This window comes from Bubalus kerabau, chromosome 7 (assembly GCF_029407905.1).
Source record: "Bubalus kerabau isolate K-KA32 ecotype Philippines breed swamp buffalo chromosome 7, PCC_UOA_SB_1v2, whole genome shotgun sequence".
Classification (NCBI taxonomy): domain Eukaryota; kingdom Metazoa; phylum Chordata; class Mammalia; order Artiodactyla; family Bovidae; genus Bubalus; species Bubalus kerabau.
Window position 1 is genome coordinate 20,331,652 of NC_073630.1, and position 21,555 is coordinate 20,353,206.

General features: G+C 43.8%; 1 protein-coding gene and 1 long non-coding RNA gene across 3 annotated transcripts in view; both read right to left on the bottom strand.

Moving 5' to 3' along the window:
- TSPAN5 (tetraspanin 5) overlaps positions 1-21,555 on the bottom strand; it is a 179,603-nt gene that overhangs the window by 85,977 nt on the left and 72,071 nt on the right. The window lies entirely within an intron of this gene.
- LOC129657510 (uncharacterized) overlaps positions 16,295-21,555 on the bottom strand; it is a 58,935-nt gene continuing 53,674 nt past the window's right edge. Inside the window, exon 3 of the long non-coding RNA XR_008716780.1 lies at positions 16,295-17,711. This is a non-coding gene — a long non-coding RNA (uncharacterized LOC129657510). The remainder of the gene's footprint in view (positions 17,712-21,555) is intronic.

Genomic DNA, 21,555 nt, shown 5'->3' on the forward strand with positions numbered 1-21,555 from the left:
TCACCATGTCCTCTGTGACAGCTAGGAATAAGGCAACTGTTTGCCTGAGTAGATAAAGGTTATTTCCCCCTTTTGACTCTTAGGGGGTGTTTCCTCTCCTTGTGCAGTGACATTTTTTAAATTAAAATCACAGGAACATCCAATTTCCCCATGCCAATTAAATCTTAAAATATCTAAATATTTGCATGGTTTATATAACTGTTGAGCATTTTAATAGGATTTTAGCAACATATTTATCTGATTATTTCCTAATATATCTCCATGTGGATCAGATCTGCTCTTGTAATTCTGCATGAGAACTTTCAAGCAATTTTTCTTCCCATTTGGCTGGGGGTTAGAGGGGGCTGGGGAGGGGTGGTTCTTACAGGACTGCAGAGAATACAGACACATAGCAGACCTCACAGTTAGTGGTCGAGAAATTTTTCCCCATATGGATTTCCAGATTTACTTAATCCTCTTGAAACAGAGTTGCTGAGAATCATGATGAAATATTCTGTTGTTGGTGTGACATCATTCATATACATCTAATTCCATTGCTCTGCATTAAATTCAGCCTTCTTTAAAGTAGGCAAGTTATATACTTCCCAGAGGGGTTGAAGTTGCCTGCTTTTTCGTGGCCCTTATCACAAACAGCTGAGGACCCCAGGGGGCTGTTTAAAAGTCACCTAAGCAACATCTCCACTGAGTAAAACATTGCTGCCTATGGCCAGCTTGCTGTGTTCGTTCCTTTTCCACTGGCCCAGAGCACAAGCCTCTCACCCGCATGCCCGACTCAGACACAAGCAGATGCCCCTGCAGTGAAGTGGTCCAAACACACACACACACACACAACTTCTCTGAGCCAGGTTATGCCAAAGGCTCTGCAGGCATGAAATCATGAAGCAATTTAATACAAGCTTGGATAAAAAGCCAACTGAGCAATTTAGAAGTCGAAAGGAAACACAGGGGAAAGTTCTTTGGCTTTTTTTGAGAAGTGGAGGAAAGAGGCAGAGAGCATCTTGGATCCATTTGGATGGGAAATGAGAGGAGAGGTGGGGCAGCAGCTGTCTGCTCAGCCTGTTTGGGGAAAATGGTGCAGAACAGTTTTCCCTACTCTGGCTCCTGAGATTACAAGCGCTTAGCATCCCAAACCTGTAATTCTAAACTCTTTCTAGGGTCAGAAGCATGTGACATTTAATGGAACTAAAGAAGAACAAGAGTTACGTGTGCTGGTTGTGCTGAAAACAAAGCAAAAAGCCTTAACACTTTTCTGAAGGTGGTTGGAAATCCTCGGGGGGTTGGGGTTTGTTGAAGCATCAGCCCAGACAAGTCTCAAAGGGAAAAACGTCTATTAATGCAAAGACCTTTGCATCAGAGAAAGGTGGCAGTAGGGAGGTATGCTGACAACTTTGAGAACAATACCGACGGCTGGAGCCAAGACATGTGATCCCAATGTCAGGCCTCAGCCCAGCTGGAGCAGCCATGGGAAAGAAAGATGCCATACAGAGGAGAAGCCGGGGGCCAGCGCTGAGTGAAGTGGGTGACAAATTGGTGCTAAGGCACCACAAGCGGCAGGCTTGTTTTCTCCGGCTCTGAGGATGTAAGCTGTGAGAGGCTTTCACCCTGGAAGCCTGGATGCTGGGGAGGGCCGGCAGGCGACAAGAGACACAGTCAGGCTTCGCTGAGGCTGCGGGAGGCCGTCCCTGCCAGCACAGCAGGGAAGACACGGTGCACACAGCGAGGCCAGCCTGCAAGACAGGTGGGTGCAGGGCCCTGGGCAGAGGCAGAGCGCCCAGGGCAGGAGATCCAAAATCCGACACAGCACATCCGTCCGGGCCAGCAAACACGCCTCGGCTGGGAGAGGAGGAATCGAACACTGCAGTCGATTGTCACCAAAACAGCTGTGCACAGCCTGGGCAGCCAAATGCGGGGCCATCAGCATCATGTCCTCAAGAGGGTGCAGGTTCCTGAGCAGGGCAGACACAAAGTGCCCCTGGGTCCTGCTGGCCAAGTCTTGCCAAGGGGCACTCGATACATGATCATCCAATTGGCTCAAGCCTCCTCCTCCAGCCCCTAAACCCATCCATCAGGCCTGGCCAAGGTGCTCCTAACCTGTCAGCCTGTGATGGGGCAGACTGGGGAAATACTCCCTCTGCCCTCAAAGGGCTTATTGTCGTCTGGGCCAGATGGTTTTTTCCCAAACCGTGGGTGGCCTCCCACAGCGGGTAGTCAAAATCAATTATATGGGTCAAAATCAGCCTTGTTTTTCACCCACACACATACAAGAATAAAAGAGAACATGCTTGTGGAACTTTTGATTCAAACGTGTGTATTCACTATCACCATGTCATGGTGTTAAAATATACCCCGTACTGCAGGTCAAAGAAAAAAAAATGAAAGTAGCTGATCATTCACACGATCATCATTCAAATGTTTGAAAGTAGCTGATCATTTGAAATGATCAAACATTTCAAAGAGTGTTTGAAAGCAGTAGAAGACAGGAACATGGAGCCCTTTACAAAGAACTTCCACACATACTCGTTTATGAAATCATCCAGGAACCCCATAAGGAAGCTGCCTGTTTTTTTCAGTGACTCAAGAGATATTAATCAACTTGTTCAAGGCAGCACAGTGGAGCCTGGATGTAATCCCAGATGGCTCTGACTCCAGTACATCCTTGAGTACCACAGGAGTTCAGGAATAATGGTGAGCAAAGAGGCCTGGAGAAGAAAGGAAAGGAGTGAGAGAGACTTGGAAAGGTGAGGAGATCTTGGCTGGGAAGGAAGGGCAGATATGTAGAAATAGGCTGGGTTGGATTGAAGGTGAGTGGAAGATTCAGCCTGATGTAGCAGAGGACACTGGGAAGTTCAGAGTGAATGGAGCTGGACAGATTCTGGCAGCCCCTATCAGTGCTGAGACATTTGAGCTTTCCCTTCCTCATCTGTACAATGAGGACAATAATAGTACCTACTAAGTGAGGCACTATGTCCTAATAAAATGCTTGTGCTCAACATATGGTAGCTTTAAAAAAAAAAAAAAAGAAAGGCACCTCACCCATGCACCGATAAATCAATGATCACACATCATGTGACCCTACAACAATCCTATGACATAGACAAAGTTTTAGAGCTTAAGAAACTACAGCAGAGACACAGAGCAACTTGCACTGGAAGCCCTGGGTGGCTTATCCAACAAGGAAAACAGTAGATAATGGTGCCACAAAGGCAAACAGAACCTCAAAGGCAAAGCAGAGAAATCCAGACATCCACCACCAAGAGGCAAGGACTTTACAAGGTTTCTGAGGAAAAGACCTCTGAGGTGGGGGGTGTTAGGTGGTATTAAGGCTCTGAAATTAGGAAAAGAGTGCTGCCCTCAGAGCTACACTTTGAAAGCCAAGATCCATAAAGACAAACAAAAAGAGAAACAGCTCCAAAGCCTACTAACATGATAGTATTAAACCCAGGGGCAAGAATGACCGCCAGATGGGACCTGGTCAGATCTGAAAGTGGAGAAAAGTGAACATCTAAAGAGAGCCACAGTGACCTTGCCACTCGAAGCAACAGACACGGAGAGCCATAGGCAACATTCTTGGGCCTCGGAGACTGCAGGACCCACTGGCAAAGTCTGCCCCAACGCCAAGCAGGACGCAGGCAGCTGCAGCCAACTCCCTCTGGGTATTCCTGCTGGCAAGTCTGCTGACCGTGAAATGGACGCCTCGGACTTAACCTGAGGCCATCTGACACTTAACTTCTCTTTGTTTTCACTCCGTACTGGCCAACTGAGCATCTGATTATGATTTGACTTCCCACACAGACCACAGGAAGAGAATGTGTACCGGTTGTTCCCACACTGGAATTGCAGCCCATGAAATGCAAGTATCAACAGCTTGCTTCTCATTTTAAGTCAGTAAAGCTGGCAATCTGGCTTTCTACAGCCACTTTCTAAACCAGGTTAACACGATACAGAGATGAACTCTTATTATGCTCCTTAAATCCGTTTCTGAGACTTTAGAGCTTTGGGTCATCATAAGGACGCCTACTGGAATAGGTCGCTTGGCAAAACGTCCTGAGAAAACCCACTTTGACCATCTCCAGGGGTGACCTCATGGAGGGATATTGGGAGAAGTCAGTCTCCCTGGGGTGGGGCCAGCAAGGGAGATGGGTGTCAGCAAAGCTAGCTTGCAAGACAGAACCATGGCTCTGTCCAATCCAATGACTGGCTGGGACCATAAAGGCATTTATTATGTTGTCGGTCACTCTTCTTATTCCACAAAGGTTTACTGAGTTCCTACAACATGCCAGATGTTACTCCACCATCCCCAGGAATCCCTGCCTTCCAAGAGCTTAAAGTCTAGTGGTGTTAACAGGTTAATTTACTATTTTAGTAAATATAGGTGCTATGATGAGGGTACGCATAGAGTACATGCTCTGAAATAATGAATAAGGGTTCAATCCCTGGGTTGGGAAGATCCCCTGGAGGAGGGCATGGCAACCCCACTCTAATATTCTTACCTGGAGAATCCCATGGAGAGAGGAACCTGGGGGGCTACAGTCCTTAGGGTTGCAAAGAACTGGACACGACTGAAGCAATTCAGCATGCACGCACATAGCAGAGGAACACCAAAGTTTTTCAGCCAAAAGAGAGCATCATTTTTCAAAGAGAAGAATCAATGCCCTTTTTCACCTTCTTGAATTTCTGAAGCCAACGAAATGCTGAATTTTAAATCAGACATCAAATCATATCTAACTTCCATTCATCCTATAAGTGGTGCAAAAGAAATAGCAAGAGGACTGAAAAATATGATCTTAGCTGAGACATGTGTCACAACATGTGTAGAAAACTCCCAATAATAAAATAAAGGTAAATGCCAGATCTATGACAGCCCAGGAAAATGCAGGCTTCCAATATTCAGGCCAAAAACCAAACTCGTAAGACACTGCCTACGTAAAAACCACACACTCATCCAGTTTCATCATCCGGTACAGAATTCCCCAATGCAATTCATACTAACAATTTAATGTTCCAGTCACTGAGAATTTAAGAGATCATAAAATCTCAGGGTTGATAAGAAAGACAAAATTAGAAAGCAAGACAAATCCAGAATATTATCATCATGCAACCCAATGGACTTCTCCAAAAAAGTAATGATGTCCAGAGTATAAATCAAAGAAAATATTCAAGGGCCATAAAAAATTGGAAATGCTGGAAAGACATAGGATCTTCCTCAATCACCATGATAGCACTGACAGAGGTACGTAGAAAAATACATAACTAAGAGCACTGAATAACAAACATTAAAAAAAAAAAAAAGCAGAGATAGAGATCAAAAAGCAGAAATAAAGACAGTGTTGGTTAGAGTTCATACCTCCTGCCTACATTTTCCCCTCCCACCACACTCCACCAGTCTTAGTATAAAGTACTAACATACTGTGTTATAATACACTATTTGCAGAAGGTTAAACATCTGTAACACCTGGCAGCAAATACTGCCATCATACATTCTATAGAATACACCTTCAAAACTGCTTTGTCCCTGGTGGACTGCTCTTACTGAGATGGCTTTTTTTGGTTGTCCCAGTGGCCAACTCGGGCTTCCCTGGTGGCTCAGCAGTAAAGAATCTGCCCGCAATGCAGGAGACACAGATTGAAAGAAATGGCAAGCCACTCCAGTATTCTTGCCTAGGAAATCCCATGGACAGAAGAATCTGGTAGGCGACAGTCCACGGGGTCACAAAGATTCGGACACAACCTAGTGACTTCAAACAACACAACATCAGCGGCCAATACTGAGGAATATTACAGGAAAAAGTCCTAATTGTGTTTACTGCAGGGATTCTGCTACAGCTGTTTTCCACTTCATAAGAGTATCCAGGCTACCTGGCCGTGACTTCTCTAAGCAGTATCAAGTATTTTGTAACATGAGTCTGACATGTTTCCCTTTTTGCACTGGCTAACAGGAAGCTCAGAAAACATTAGCAGCATACTTTCAGCAAGTTCAGCCACCTGCCAGTGTAAAGCTATTACTTTTATATCTGATCTTCCCTTCACACATTCTCCTAGTTAAAAACATTAAAAAGAAAAAAATATATAACCTTCAATAGCAAATATTGAGTGCTTACTACTAGACATTCTAATATCATAGCCTATCCATACATCTCTTGTGTCATGACTCCTTAAACCAAATAAGTATTTTTAATATATATTAAATTTTATATATTTAAGTACTCCCCTGTAGTACAAAGGCTACAATCCATGACAACGTCTTATGTGTACCCCTCATTTGCCTTGTTTTATAGGGTATATATCGGAGAAGGCAATGGCACCCCACTCTAGTCCTCTTGCCTGGAAAATCCCATGGACAGAGGAGCCTGGTGGGCTGCAGTCCATGGGGTCACTGAGGGTTGGACACGACTGAGCGACTTCACTTTCATGCATTGGAGAAGGAAATGGCAACCCACTCCAGTGTTCTTGCCTGGAGAATCCCAGGGACCGGGGAGCCTGGTGGGCTGCCGCCTATGGGGTCGCACAGAGTCGGACACGACTGAAACGACTTAGCAGCAGCAGCATAGGGTATATATAAATCCTGACTGCACATTTCAGCCTTCTACGGGGGTGGGGGAGTGGGGGGGTGGGTGGCGGGAAGCGTGTATCTGATGAGCCACAAGATAGAATCTGAAACACTCAGGGTGATGGCAGCTTAGACAGAGGGACAGGGGTTGAGGCAGCGTTGAGAAAGCTGACTCGCCTTTTGAGTCCTCACCTCTGCCCAGGGCCATGCTCTTTCATCTTGAACCTCATTTCGCCCTCTTTGCTTTTCCCAGCCAAAGTCCACAGCCCATGTCCTGCATAACTGTTGGTGTGCAGGAAGTGTTCAGGCAACACCAGGCAGCAGGGACCCTGAAAGAGCCCAAGATCTGGGCCTCCCAGGGCCAAAGCCCAGCTTGACATAACACACACCGATTTCTTTCAGCTCACTCAGCCCACCTGTCTATTTTCCTCATTCTAACAAGTTCCAGCAGGCTTGATGACCTGTCTTTCAAACCCGAGTCCTATGACAGAGCAGTAGATTAGAAGTGATGAGAAGGTCGGCCATGAGCTGTGCTGGCAGTCAGGGGGCATCACAGGCTGAAAGGCGGTACAGACACTAAGCTAGTCCAGCAGTCTGTGGCCCTCATGGCGGGGAGGATGCCCAGGGTGCAGAAGTGGCTGCAGGACACCCAGGGCTGCCAGCGGGACACGGGGTTACTGTAAGAAGCTGGCCAGCTCCAGGGAGCACCAAGCATCGTCACAGGAGAGAAGCTTCCCATGGAGTATGCAGGCTACTTTCCAAATCACTTTAGTATCATTAATAAAACTACTAAATTAAAGCACTACTAATCTTACAGCATTTCTATTATAGAATTTTTCAATCAGATAGGTAAAAAACGCATCTATTATCATGATGGATGCATGTCATTATACACGTGCATATAAGTCACCAGTCGTGTCTGACTCTTTGTGACCCCATAGACTGTAGCCCGCCAGGCTCCTCTGTCCATGGGAATCCTCCAGGCAAGAATACTGGAGTGGGTTGCCATGCCCTCCTCTAGGGGATCTTCCCAACCCAGGGACTGAACCCACGTCTCTTTAGTCTCCTGCACTGGCAGGCAGGTTCTTTACCACTAGCGCCACCTGAGAAGCCCCCACATGTCATTAAATGTTTGTCCAAACCCACGGAATGTACAGCACTATGAGTGAAACTGAAAAGTGAAAATGAAAGTCGTTCAGTCGCGTCTGACTCTTCGTGACCCCATGGACTACACAGTCCATGGAATTCTCCAGGCCAGAATACTGGAGTAGGTAGCCTTTCCCTTCTCCATGAGACCTTCCCATCCCAGGGATCAAACCCAGGTCTCCCGCATTGCAGATGGATTCTTTTTCAGCTGAGCCACAAGAGAAACCCAACCTGAAGGTAAACCATGGACTTTGGGTGATACGGCAGCATAAGGTCAGCCTTGGTTTATCCTTCTGGTGAGTGATACTGACAATGGAAGAGGTTATCAAAAGGCACACAGGGCGGGGTGGGGAGGCGGGATTCCCTGGTGGTCCAGTGGTTAAGAATATGCCTTCCAGTGCAGGAGGGCATGGGTTCAATCCCTAGCCAGGGAACAAGGTCCCACAGGCTGCAATGAAGATCCCCCATGCCATAATGAGACCCAAAGCAGTCAAATAAACAGGAAAAAATGTTTTGAAAAGGCCCACTAGAGAGCAAGGGGTATATGGGAAATCTTGGTCTCATTCTCTCAATTTTATTATAAAACTAAGACTGCTCTACAAAAGTAAAATATTTTAAAACAATAATAAATAACAATAAAAAAGTACATCTGCCATCATGTGTGAGGTCTGGGAAATCTGACAATGAAAAGGAAATCCTTTTGCTTGAAAAGGCTGAGAATTACCAACATCTTCAAAGATGGGCTCTGAAATCAGACAAACCTGGATTCAAATCACGGCTGCTTCTCTCAGTTGATCATCTGTGAATGGGCATGAAATCACCTGCCTCATAGGGTTTTGTGAAGGAAAGAGCCCACGGCAGTGACCATTTCCCTTGGTGCATCAGTTTACATATACAGTGAATAAACAAGCAGTAAGTATCACCAGGCATCGTGAATACAATGATGAACCTCTACAATTTCCACTGTCAAGGATGAGATAGTCCAACGAGCGAGACAGACCAGAAAAGGCATCAACGAGGCAGCGAGTGAATATGACAACCATAAGCACAGAAGCAGTCATGCCTGAGGGGTCAGCGGGTCAGCACACAGATGAAAGAACAAGGTACTGTGTAGCGCCGTGGTGACGAGTAAAGGACTTCTAACCAGTCAATTAATTTTATCAGTAAATATTTAAAAGCTGCTATGTGCCAGGGCTTGAGGTCACAGCAGAGAACAGTCCAAGACCCCTGCCCTCATGAAGCCTACATTTGGAAAAAGAACTGTAAAATGAACACATGTATAAGTAAATATGTATATATATACACGCACATATATGTGTGTGTCAGATGACTGAAAAGTGTGGTGAAAGAAACTAAAGTCAGAGAGAGTCTGGGAGGGGCGCAAGTGAACCGTGAATCTCAGGGGGCAGCATTCGCTCCAGGAGGCAGGGGTGCCCATCTCAGAACTTAATTCTGCTCCCAGTGCTTTCAGAGCACAACAAAGTCTTCAACAAGGTTCCATTCGAAACAATGAAAACACAAATGTTGATGTTTAAAACCCTTAGCTCTCCAGAAAGTTGTGGAGTAGGAAATAGCACCCCGCACCAGTATTCTTGCCTGGAGAATTCCATGGCCAGAGGAGCCTGGTGGGCTACAGTCAGTGGGGTTGCAAAGAATTGGACCGGACTGAGCGTGCACGCTTCAGAAAGTTAGCTCTCACAGTAGTACAAGCTGAGGTTTATTTTAACTGCCTCTCTCAACCTCTTTTCTTCCTTTTTTCCCTTTTGCCATGAAAATGAGTAAGAAGATGAAAAGGAGTTGCAAATACACTTCCCTCTTGTAGCACCTTCTCGCCATTCACCTAGAATGTGCTTACCTAGTGTGACAATAAACAGCCCAGACTGTCTAACTCCCGAGAAGGCGTTCTGCCCCAGTCACGGTGATTTGCTTGAGCAGTCTTGCCCACTGCATAATTAGCCCGCAGGTCACCATCTGTCTCTCAGTCCTCACAAAACCAACCATACGTTGTTTCCATCAACGGCTGAGCTGGGGTGGCATTCACCACGCTCCAAGAAAAACGCTGTGAACCCTCTGGTGCAGGGGCTCTTGGGGGGGCCACTTACTCCTCCTCTATTGTGCTTTTTTAATTTAAAAAATCGTTAGTTTGTTCTATTTATGTCTTGTCCATGGCTACCAACCCTAACACTTTCTAGAAATGTCTCTAAAGTCTCTTCCAGGAAACACATGGCGAACAGGCTTGGAGCCCCCAAATTTTGGTTCTCTTCTATGGTTTGATCTGGTCATGTGAAGAGGAACACACACACAGGCAAATGCATGTTACTAGCAATCCTTCTTATCTCATGTCTACTGCACTTTAGAACTCCAAGTCACGAAATATCAACTTTTCCATCAGAATAACTTCACTCTAAAGTGGGTAACAACTACAAGTCATTTTTTTTTTTTTGCTTTTCTTTTTAATTAATTTAATTGGAGGCTAATTACAATATTGTAGTGGTTTTTGCCATACATTGACATGAATATAAGTGATTTTAAACCATCATTTGAAGCAGTACAAAAATCTGTCACCAAATGCTCATTTGATTTACGAGCAAATTTTCAAAGTGCTGAATACTCTTCATATCCCCCACCAATGACTAAACAATCTTAATAAGAAACAGCTGTACAAAATGTTCTAGAGTTTGGTTTAACTTTTTAAGTGAAATATGAATAAAATGTATCCCAAAAAATGTGCCTATGACTTAAAATTATATGACAGGGAACACTAAAGTATTTAGATAACGAAGAACATCAGAATCTCACAGTAGAAATGGGTCATTAACACTGTGGGTAAGATGTAAAGAAACTGGTTCTCCATTAACTAGCTTCCCCTAGGTCATCACAAAATTCATCTGACTCAAGCTCTACAGACTCAAGCATAAATTATTATTTACAAAACTGACCACAATTTCATCATTTTTTAAAAAGGCCAAGACCCTCCTACAAGGCTAATGATTTCATTTGGCCTAAGAAAGTATTCGTTGAACTGAACTGAATGGTGCAAAGAAGAGAAATTTTAACTTTGCAGCTTTTTTGATTCATTAATCCTCAAGTTAACCCTCATCACCGAAACAATCAACTCATTAAACCTTTAAAAGTTTAGTACATCATATTTCATGATCTGACTGGAGTTGCGTTCCTTTATTTTCTTTAAATATACCAATTTTTAATGATGGGCAGGGTTCCTCCTCAGAGATCAGAGATTTTGCTAAAGATTATTTTCTCTTCTGTGCCACAGTCCTTTACCTTATACACATTTAGCATAAAACTAAGTTTTAGATTTTTCTCATGTACCTCAATGTTCATATCACCACTATTTAAAATAGCCAGGACATGAAGCGATCTAAATGTCCATCAGCAGATGAATGAGTAAAGATGATGTGGTACATACATGTAATGAATATTACTCAGCCATAACAAGGAGTGAAATTGGGTCATTTGTAGTGATGTGGATGGACCTCGAGTCTGTCATACAGAGTGAAGTCAGTCAGAAAGAGAAAAACAAATATCGTACATTAATGCATGTATATGGAATCTAGAAAAATGATGAACATTTTTGCAGGACAAGAATAGAGACATAGATGTAGAGAACAAATGTGTGGACGATGTAGGGGGAAGCAGGAAGCGGAGGGCGAGGGGAACTGGGACAGTAGCCCCGGCATATACACACCATTGCATGTGAAACAAACTCGCTGGTCGGAGGCTGTGAACAGCACAGGGAACTCAGCTCGCGGCTCTGTGACGACCGGGATGGGTGGGATGGGCAGGGGGCTGGGCGGTGGGGAGGAGGCTCAAGAGGGATGGGATGTATCATTATTCTTGTTCAGTCATGACTGACTCTTTTGAGACCCCAGTGACTGTAGCCCGCCAGGCTCCTCTGTCCGTGGGATTCTCCAGGCAAGAATGCTGGTGTGGGTTGCCATTTCCTCCTCCAGGGGATCTTCCTGACCAGGGAGTGAACCCGCATCTCCTGCACTGAAGGTGGCTTCTTTACCACCTGATTGGCTGCGGAAGCCAATATGTGTATACATACAGCTGATTCACTTTGCCGTACAGCAGGAACTGTTTTAGAAAACACTGTAAAACAATTATACTTCAATTAAAAAAAAAAAAAGACTAATCCTTAGATTTTTAAGTTATTTCTTAGAGATCTTCAACATTCTCCCAGAGACCTCCTTAACTTAAGGTAGTTCAGGATGAAGTCTTTTAATGAATACTATTTCCAGTCCAACAGGGCCCTGCTAATACCTAACAGTCACCATGGCTGTGGTGGTTCATCACGTGTCCTACCAAGATTTCTCCCCCTCTGCTCCTGGCAAAGTCCTAGAGAGTCCCAAATAAAAGAAACAAGAGGATCCAAGGGCAAAGAGACAGAAGTAGCTTTCAGTCCTGGCTCCGCCTCATACCTTACTCTCAGCCCTGGTTTCATCTTTTCTAAAAGAAGAACAGCCCCTCCCAGCCAGAGTAACTAAGAAGGCAATGTGAAGGCATGAAGAGCGTTTAGCAAGGGGCTGATCCTCACAAGGGACACACAATAAATGATGATGTTATTGAAGAGATTAGAGATTGTTCTGCCCAAAGAAACCTACGTGTCGTAATCCAGTGAAAATGGTCTTTGCACACTTTCCAAAGCATGGAAACCCATCCAACTTTTTTTTTTTTTTAAAAAAAGAGTACCATGTAGATTAAAAGCGCAGAGAATGCAGGAGCTGAGCGCAGAGCAGGTGCTGGAACACTGAGTCCGAGTAGGGATGGACAAGTTGGAGCTCACAGCCTACAAATCCCCTCTTCAGAGAGCATCTAATGACATGGGGGCATTATGTACTGCTACAGTGAAAAAAAATAAACCACAAACAAAAGAAAAGGACGTGTGGATACATATATACAAATATTTGGAAAACACAGAAATATGGAAAATTGTTTAAAAACATAGATCAACCGGGACAACCAATACACCTCCACACACACACTCTCTCCTTCCCCACCCACCGCTTCCCTCCCACCTCCTCTCTTTCTCTAGTTCCGTCTCTCATATTCACATACAAGTGTTGGGGAATGATTTGAACACAATATATCTACAATGGGGGTTGGGGGTATTTGTTTTGAAAGAAGAAAGAGCCCATACTGTCATTCCCCTTCCCAATGAGACAAGAGAAATGCTCATCTTTCAGATCTAAACCCTTCAGCAGACGGATGATCTGAAAGTCTGTGAGCCCCAGCACATCTTGTTTCCCAGCTCTTTCTTCTTCTCTGCCTGCTTACAACCTATCTGTGATCACTTACCGAGTGATTTCACCAACAAGAGCCATGGGGGTTTATCCCTGGGCGTCTTCATATTGAAAAGGCGGGTCAGTTAGAGTATCTGAACTCTTGTACATACCGTAACTAATGAAAAACATCTGAGGGTTTAAAGTTTTTTCCTAAATAATCAGCACTTAAAACAATATTTACACAATATTCTGAGAACTTTTTTCTTTCATTCAAAACTATAATAACCTGAATATTGTATCAAATGCCATCCCCTTGAAAGAAAGAAAATCATCTTGTTTCCAAAGACCTAGTGTATCTTCTCATTTTCTGGATATTCATATTATTTATAAGAGGATTTTTTAAAAAACCAAACAGTATTAATTTTTGCTTCTTCCCTAAATTTACGTGCTCACATTCACTTTCCCAATGTTACTGCAACTTTAAAATATTCAATTAACTCAAAATCAAATTGTAATGCTACAAAAGTTATTTAAAGTTATATTACCAAGTCGACAGTCTAGTCAAGGCTATGGTTTTTCCAGTGGTCATATATGGATGTGAGAGTTGGACTATAAAGAAAGTTGAGTGCTGAAGAATTGATGCTTTTGAACTGTGTTGCTGGAGAAGACTCTTGAGAGTCCCTTGGACTGCAAGGAGATCCAACCAGTCCATTCTGAAGGAGATCAGTCCTGGGTGTTCATTGGAAGGACTGATGCTGAAGCTGAAACTCCAATACTTTGGCCACCTCATGTGAAGAGCTGACTTCTTTGAAAAGACCCTGATGCTGGGAAAGATTGAGGGCAGGAGAAGGGGACGACAGAGGATGAGATGGTTGGATGGCATCACCAACTCAATGGACATGGGTTTGCATGGACTCCAGGAGTTGGTGATGGACAGGGAGGCCTGGCGTGCTGCAGTTCATGGGGTCGCAAAGAGTCGGACACGACTGAGTGACTGGACTGAACTGAACCAAGTCAACAACATGTACCGAATTTGCTTTTTTAAAAAGAAAATAAGTCATACATCAAATTAGATTATCGGAACACATTGATTATCTTTGATTTTCTAGATACTTTGATTCAAATAAATGTCATGACTGATGATTCTTTTTACTAGCATAAACTTATTTATTGCTTTTTATTAAGTCTCCTGGGGGAAGCCCCAGGGGACTTATGAAAGAATCTGCCTGCCAAGAAAGAATCTGCCTGTCAATGCAGGAGACACTGGTTTGATCCCCGGGTCAGGAAGATCCCTTGGAGCAGGAAATGGCAATGCACTCCAGTATTCATGCCTGGAGAATCCTATGGACAGAGGAGCTTAGCGGACTACAGTCCACAGAGTTGCAAAGAACCAGTCATAACCTAGCGATTGAGCACATTAAGTCTCCTATGCTAGTAATTCAATTATTTTATATTCTGCTTTCAGTTCAGTTACTCAGTCGTGTCTGACTCTTTGCAACCCCTGAATTGCAGCACGCCAGGCCTCCCTGTCAATCACCAACTCCTGGAGCTTACCCAAACCCATGTCCATCGAGTCGGTGATGCCATCCAGCCATCTCATCCTCTGTCATCCCCTTCTCCTCCTGCCCCCAATCCCTCCCAGCATCAGGGTCTTTTCCAATGAGTCAACTCTTCACATAAGGTGGCCAAAGTATTGGAGTTTCAGCTTCAGCATCAGTCCTTCCAATGAACACCCAGGACTGATCGCCTTTAGAATGGACTGGTTGGATCTCCTTGCAGTCCAAGAGACTCGCAAGAGTCTTCTCCAACACCACAGTTCAAAAGCATCAATTCTTCGGCGCCCAGCTTTCTTCACAGTCCAACTCTCACATCCATACATGACCACTGGAAAAACCATAGCCTTGACTAGATGGACCTTTGTTGGCAACCTCTGCTTTTGAATATGCTATTTAGGTTGGTCATAACTTTCCTTCCAAGGAGTAAGTGTCTTTTAATTTCATGGCTGCAATCACCACCTGCAGTGATTTTGGAGCCCAGAAAAATAAAGTCTGACACTGTTTCCACTGTTTCCCCATCTATTTCCCATGAAGTGGTGGGACCAGATGCCATGATCTTCATTTTCTGAATGTTGAGCTTTAAGCCAACTTTTTCACTCTCTTTCACTTTCATCAAGAGGCTTTTGAGTTCCTCTTCACTTTCTGCCATAAGAATGGTGTCATCTGCGTATCTGAGGTTATTGGTATTTCTCCCAGCAATCTTGATTCCAGCTTGTGCTTCTTCCAGTCCAGCGTTTCTCATGATGTACTCTGCATAGAAGTTAAATAAGCAGGGTGACAATATATAGCCTTGACGTACTCCTTTCCCTATTTGGAACCAGTCTGTTGTTCCATGTCCAGTTCTGACTGTTGCTTCCTGATATGCATATATTCTGCTTTACTAAAATCTAATTTAAAAAAAAATTATTTATCTTTGGTGATTTTCATATTTCTGTTAATACAGAAGAAAGAATCAGTGTCATCTCCATTTATCAACCACAATACTCACACATTATATTTAAGTGTGGTGAAGTACCTGGAACACCTCATCCAGAAATTACTGATGTACTGAAAGTAAAATGTTTACTACTCTTAAATGTTCCAAGAGACCAGACAACCAGAATCCTTCATCTTTTCCTCCTTGAAACCCCCAGTCCTCTCATCAGGGGGCTTCTCCCAGCTCACAGGTCTCTGCTGGTATAAATTACACACCTTTTCCTCATTGTATTGCTCCAAAACTCACCTCTAAGGCACTACTGTGATCGGGGCCTATCTTTACACAGCGATGAGATCTACCAAAATCTTTCTTAACCTGTGATATGGTCTCAGGGTCTGTTTATTTGAGACTTGTGCCATACCCACTCAAATGCTATTTATTACATCTGACGAGAGCGTTAGGATGACAGACAGAAGCTGTGAGGAAGCATTAAAGAAAACAGAAATGCCCAAGAGAAAGCTGTGTTGCCTGGACTTTAGGAGCCCAACTGTTTCAACTCGAATCCAATTCTACTATTTACTGGCTGTGTCAACTTGGAGTGGCTTCATCACTCTGAGAATCTGCTCCCACAGCTAGCAATGGAGATACTCATGGTGCTAATTCTTGGCATTCGTGATGGTTTCAAAAAAAAGAGAATCAAAAGGAGTGGTTAGGACAAGACCTCAGAACAGTGCCTGGCCCTAGGTAAACAACAAACACTAGCTTTTTCAGAGGCCTGTCTACCAACTGGGGAACGAAGAATGCCCTGAGACTCAACATCATTAACTATACCTTTTCGAGGAGCTCAGTGTGTTACATTAGATCACAAGACTCAACACCCATCTTGGTTTTTGGCATTTATTAACTCCAGAGAGTTCATCAGAAAATGAAATTTATTTTAGGAAAGAAATGCAAACAGCTACACGGAGTTAATCAATTATGCAAAGCTGTATGGTCAGGAGGCAGCCCTCAGTCTCACTGAACCTCCAGAGACATGAACTTGGAACTAGAGCTGAAAACCCCACCCCCTTTATCCCTGTGGAGCCAACCCACCTGTGAAGGAAGCTCATCAGAGTCCTTCCAAATGCTTAAAGAGAAAATAATCCTCAAATTATATGCAGTTTATCTACTCAAAAATGAGTTCCCCTCTTAGGTCTTCCCCAAATAATAACCCCTAGACTTTTCCCCTTCTTTCCACCAATATTTATTAACACTTATTACATGCCAAACCCTGTGCTGGGCTCTGGGAATAAGATACAAGCAAAAGAGCCACAGTCCCTTCCCTTATTTGAAAATTCATACCACCTAGATTTAAGTTTTCAAAAATCTACCTCAGAGTAAGGTGAAGTTATGTGGAACAGACAGGGCTGCCAGGCCACTGGGTGGAACAAACATTGACAAAAGGGTCCTCACGGCATACGAAACTGTACGGCCCAAACCACACACCCACGCACACCGGAACATTCTCCCCGAATCTCCCCGAATCTTGTGCGTAAGGGACTTTCTTGTTAAGCACGTACTTGGTGGCGGAAGATTCTTGTTTCTGGCGCCACGTCCTCAAGCGGCCGGTGCTACCTCTTTCCTTCCAGATCTGGTGCAAGCTCTCGCCTCCTCTCCAGCCACCCCGTCCTCCACAGAAATCCTTTCCTCTCATCTGAATACAGCACTTCCTTAAGGCACATCTCCCCCAGCACACATCAGCTGAGAGCTTTGATGGGGTAAGGATGGTCTATTTTTCACCTGTGTAAGTCCCACAACATGGACCATGTTGTCCTATGTTCTTGCATGAAAGAAATCGCTCAGTCGTGTCCGGCTCTTTGCCACCCCATGGACTGTAGCCCGCTAGGCTTCTCTGTCCATGGGATTCTCCAGGCAAGAATACTGGAGTGGGTAGCTGTTCCCTTCTCCAAGAGGTCTTCCTGGCCCAGGGATCAAACCTGCGTCTCCTGTATTGCAGGCAGATTCTTTACCGTCTGAGCCACCAGGGAAGCTACATCCTGGATATGGTATAAATGCCAAGGAAAAAAGGAAATGTGTTGGGAGAGACACAGGGGAGAAAGGCAGCTTTCCTCCACTTAGAGTGGCTGAAGCAGAACAACTGCCTCCCCAGGTCCCAGAAAGGGCACCAGCAGCTGCTGCAGGACATCTAAAATGGTACTGCTTTTCCAGGGAGCCAAAGCTGGCTCTGTCCTCCACACTCCTGGCTCCATCTTGGCACTCTCCAGCATCCTCTTCCTGGGTCAGAAGCACCATAAACCCAACTGGAAAGGGGGAAAGATAGGGGATGGAATAAATCGGGAGATTGCAATGGACACATACACACTACTATATATGAAATAAACAACTAATATAGAGACCTACTGTACAGCACAGGGAACTCTTCTCAAAACTCTGTAATGACCTACATGGGAAAATAATCTAAAAGAGAGAGGATAAATGTGTAACAGATTCCCTTTGCTGTGCACCTGAAACCACAACAGCATTGTAAATAGGCCAAACTCCAATAAAAACTGGAAGAAGAAAATACATTTGACTTATTGCATTCATTCAATAAATTGAATAAAACAACTGGAGGAAAAAAATAAATTATCAACCCCACAAACCTATCCCAAGTGCAGCATTTCACACATGAACCAGGAGCAAGTTAAACCTCTGAAGCCCCAAACCAACAAGCAACCTGAGAAAGAGTTAACACCAATCATGCAACTGTGCAAAAAGAAAAAAAAAAAAATCCACAGAGCAAAGTAAATGAATGTTTAATCAAAGGCCAGAGCTCCATTTTGTATTAAATTTGATTATTTTTAAACCACGTCTTTGAATAACATTGTTATTGGTTTTCCCACTAAAACAGTAAGATAACAAGGAGGACGAGAAAATTGCTTTACAAGAACATACTTCAACATTAGGCTTTCACACACAGCTATCCTTGCCCATTACCAATCTTGCTTTTCAAGAGTTCTTCTAATCCTAGCTATTTTATGCAGCATCAGAATGCCATTTGGGCTTACCTGTAGAAAGCAAAATCTCCCAAGGTTGTGGTTATTCAAGTCAAATCTTCATAAACAATGTGAAAGACATTTTCAAAAAAAACAAATAATTTGGTTGCAATTATTATGTGAAGTTCTATGTGAGGATTTATGTAAAATTGTTCATACATTTGCATTTAGCTGCCAGGAAAAATTTTTTAAAACAATAAATCCAAAAGGATGTTTAAATTATCCTTTAAAAGAATTTATATGTACATATGATAACTAGCTAGGATATCTGCTTTGTGACATTTTAATAGTACAGAACAGTATTTTTTCCATTAGCAATTTCCTCTATGTTTTTGTCTAGGAAAAAAAAATTCATATCTATTTGCCCTAGAAAATAGAAATACTGGTGGAAACAAATTTCCATTACCCTTTTTAAGAATAGTAAGCTCTTGCCCTGGAGAAGGAAATGGCAACCCACTCCAATATTCTTGCATAGAGAATCCCATGGATAGAGGAGCCTGGCGGACTACAGTCCATGAGGTCACAGAGTTAGACACGACTTAGCCACTAAACCACCACCAGCTGAAGTGGGATTCCCTGGTGGCTCAGACTGCAAAGAATCTGCCTGCTAATGCAGGAGACCCAGGTTCTATCCTTGAGTCAGAAAGATCTCCTGGAGAAGGGAATGGCAACCCACTCCAGAATTCTTGCCTGGAAAATGCCATGGACAGAGGAGCCTGACGGGCTACAAGCCCACAGAGTCACAAAGAGTTGGACACAACTGAGTGACTAACACTTCCACTTTCAAGGTCCTGCCCATCACAATTGTAAATATACATGTTTAGATGTAGGTCTTACTTGCAGAAGTCTCTGAAAGATAGTATAGGTAGTGACCACCCACTAGGACCAGGCTAGTACCGATGGGGGCTGAGGACGTTGGCTACAGAGACAAGCCCACCTAACGCAACAAAACAGTCCATGGAAACACCACCTGGCTTGGATGCTCGGGTCCAGTGAGGCTGAGCTGTCCAGCTGACCTCCCTGACTCTGATGTCAACTGTGGAAAAGATTTTGAGGGTAAAGTTACTCTGGCTTCAGTCTTCCAAGGTAGGCAGGACGTCCTACCCATACTTGCTCACAGAGCAGCGGCGGACACTGCAACAACCAGCCTGGAGAAGGTTGCCTGCCGCAGAGCTGAGGACAGAAGGAGAGCAGGCATCTGAACATCAAGACCATGTCCAAAAAGGCCACGATTGAACTGGAGGGCAAATAACTAAAAGAAAACTAAAACTAACATCTAATTCATCTGTGAGCAAATTATTTGATTTTAAAGCCAAACCACAGACTTTTAAATAATTTAACATGAAAGCCTATTTTGTAATTCAAAAATGAATCACCTGCCATTTAAGAATATTTACCATGTCAGCCTGGTGGACACAGGAATGGGAAGAAAGTCCTCTCTCTGCTGCCTGGGCAGGGGCTGTGAGGAAGGGCAAGACTTACCTAATCCGATTCCTAGAGTTTTTTCCAAATGTAATTATTTCTGTGGAAAACAAGAAATTCTAGCTAGATTGGAGAAGGCACTGGCACCCCACTCCAGTAGTCTTGCCTGGAAAGTCCCATGGACGGAGGAGCCTGATGGGCTGCAGTCCATGGGGTCACTAGAGTCAGACAAGACTGAGCGACTTCACTTTCACTTTTCACTTTGATGCATTGGAGAAGGAAATGGCAACCCACTCCAGTGTTCTTGCCCGGAGAATCCCAGGGACAGGGGAGCCTGGTGGGCTGCCGTCTATGGGGTCACACAGAGTCGGACACGACTGCAGCAACTTAGCAGCAGCAGCAGCTAGCTAGATCTCTCCCCTTTCTCATACTCGACTGCCTCCTCTTCTTCTCAAGTCCGTTTCACTTGGCTCCAAGCTAATGATTTCAATCTGAAGCACAAGCGGACTGCTGGAAACTCGAAAGCCAATAAAAGGGGCAAGAAAAATTAACTGGAACAATTTGTTGGCCCTGAGAGGCCCACCATGCTTGACAGAAAACCAAGCACTTATTTAGGGAAACTCCTCCTCCTGGTTTTCTAAGACTATATAGATGAAACAATGACCCAAAAGATATTTTAATAATAAAGTAACAACATGTAAATTAGAGAGATGAGAAAGTCTTTGAGAACATAGCAAAGCCCCAGTAGAGGGCCAGTGACCTGGTTGCAACATCATTCTTGCTGATCCATCATCTCAGAACTCTATCATTTCTAATACATTTTACCTGTCTCACCCAGCTGATTATCACTAGCAGATGTGAACATGTATAATTAGAGTCAGGAAAGCTAAAAATCACCCTCAAGGCAATTCCATGCCTCAGCACTTTCTAAACTCCCGTGTCTTCTGGACAACTCAGTCCTTTTATTCTTCTTGCACTTTTATCTCAATCTTTACCGCTAATCCCTCTGTGGGACATTAATTACCCTGTCACAATTACATTACTCCACAAACAAGGACAACACAATAAAGCCCAAAATGGATTAACTTTGTATTTATTGTATTAACTTAATATACTGTAATTGTATCATTAGTGCATATTTTGCTGGACATTAAAAAGAAAAATATAATTATTTCCCTTTGCCTTCAGCCCTACTGGCCTTCTGAATTTTTTTAAAGCGCTGAGCTATCAGGGAAGCCCTTCTGATTTTTTAAAGCACTAGACATACTTTGGAGTAACCTGTACAGCCAGTAAATTTGCCTATAGATGTGATTTTTGTCTAGAAGATATGCTGCATGGAACCAAATTATACTATTTTTCACAGGACTAGCTAGAAGTTGAGGTCACTTAGGGTCCCAGTGGGGAAAAACTCAAATGCTGATCAGAATGACTCAGATGCCTTCAGTGATTACCACTAAAATCTGGTTCAAATTGTGGTGCTACCTAGGACCAAATTCATCAAGCCAGAAAAGAAAATAAATGCACACTGCTGTTGTTGTTGTTTAGTTGCTAAGTCATGTCCAACTCTTTGCAACTCCATGGACTGTAGCCTGCCAGGTTCCTCTGTCCATGGGATTCCCCAGAAAAGAACACTAGAGTGGGTTGCCATTTCCTTCTCCAGGGATCTTCCCAACCAGGGATCAAACCT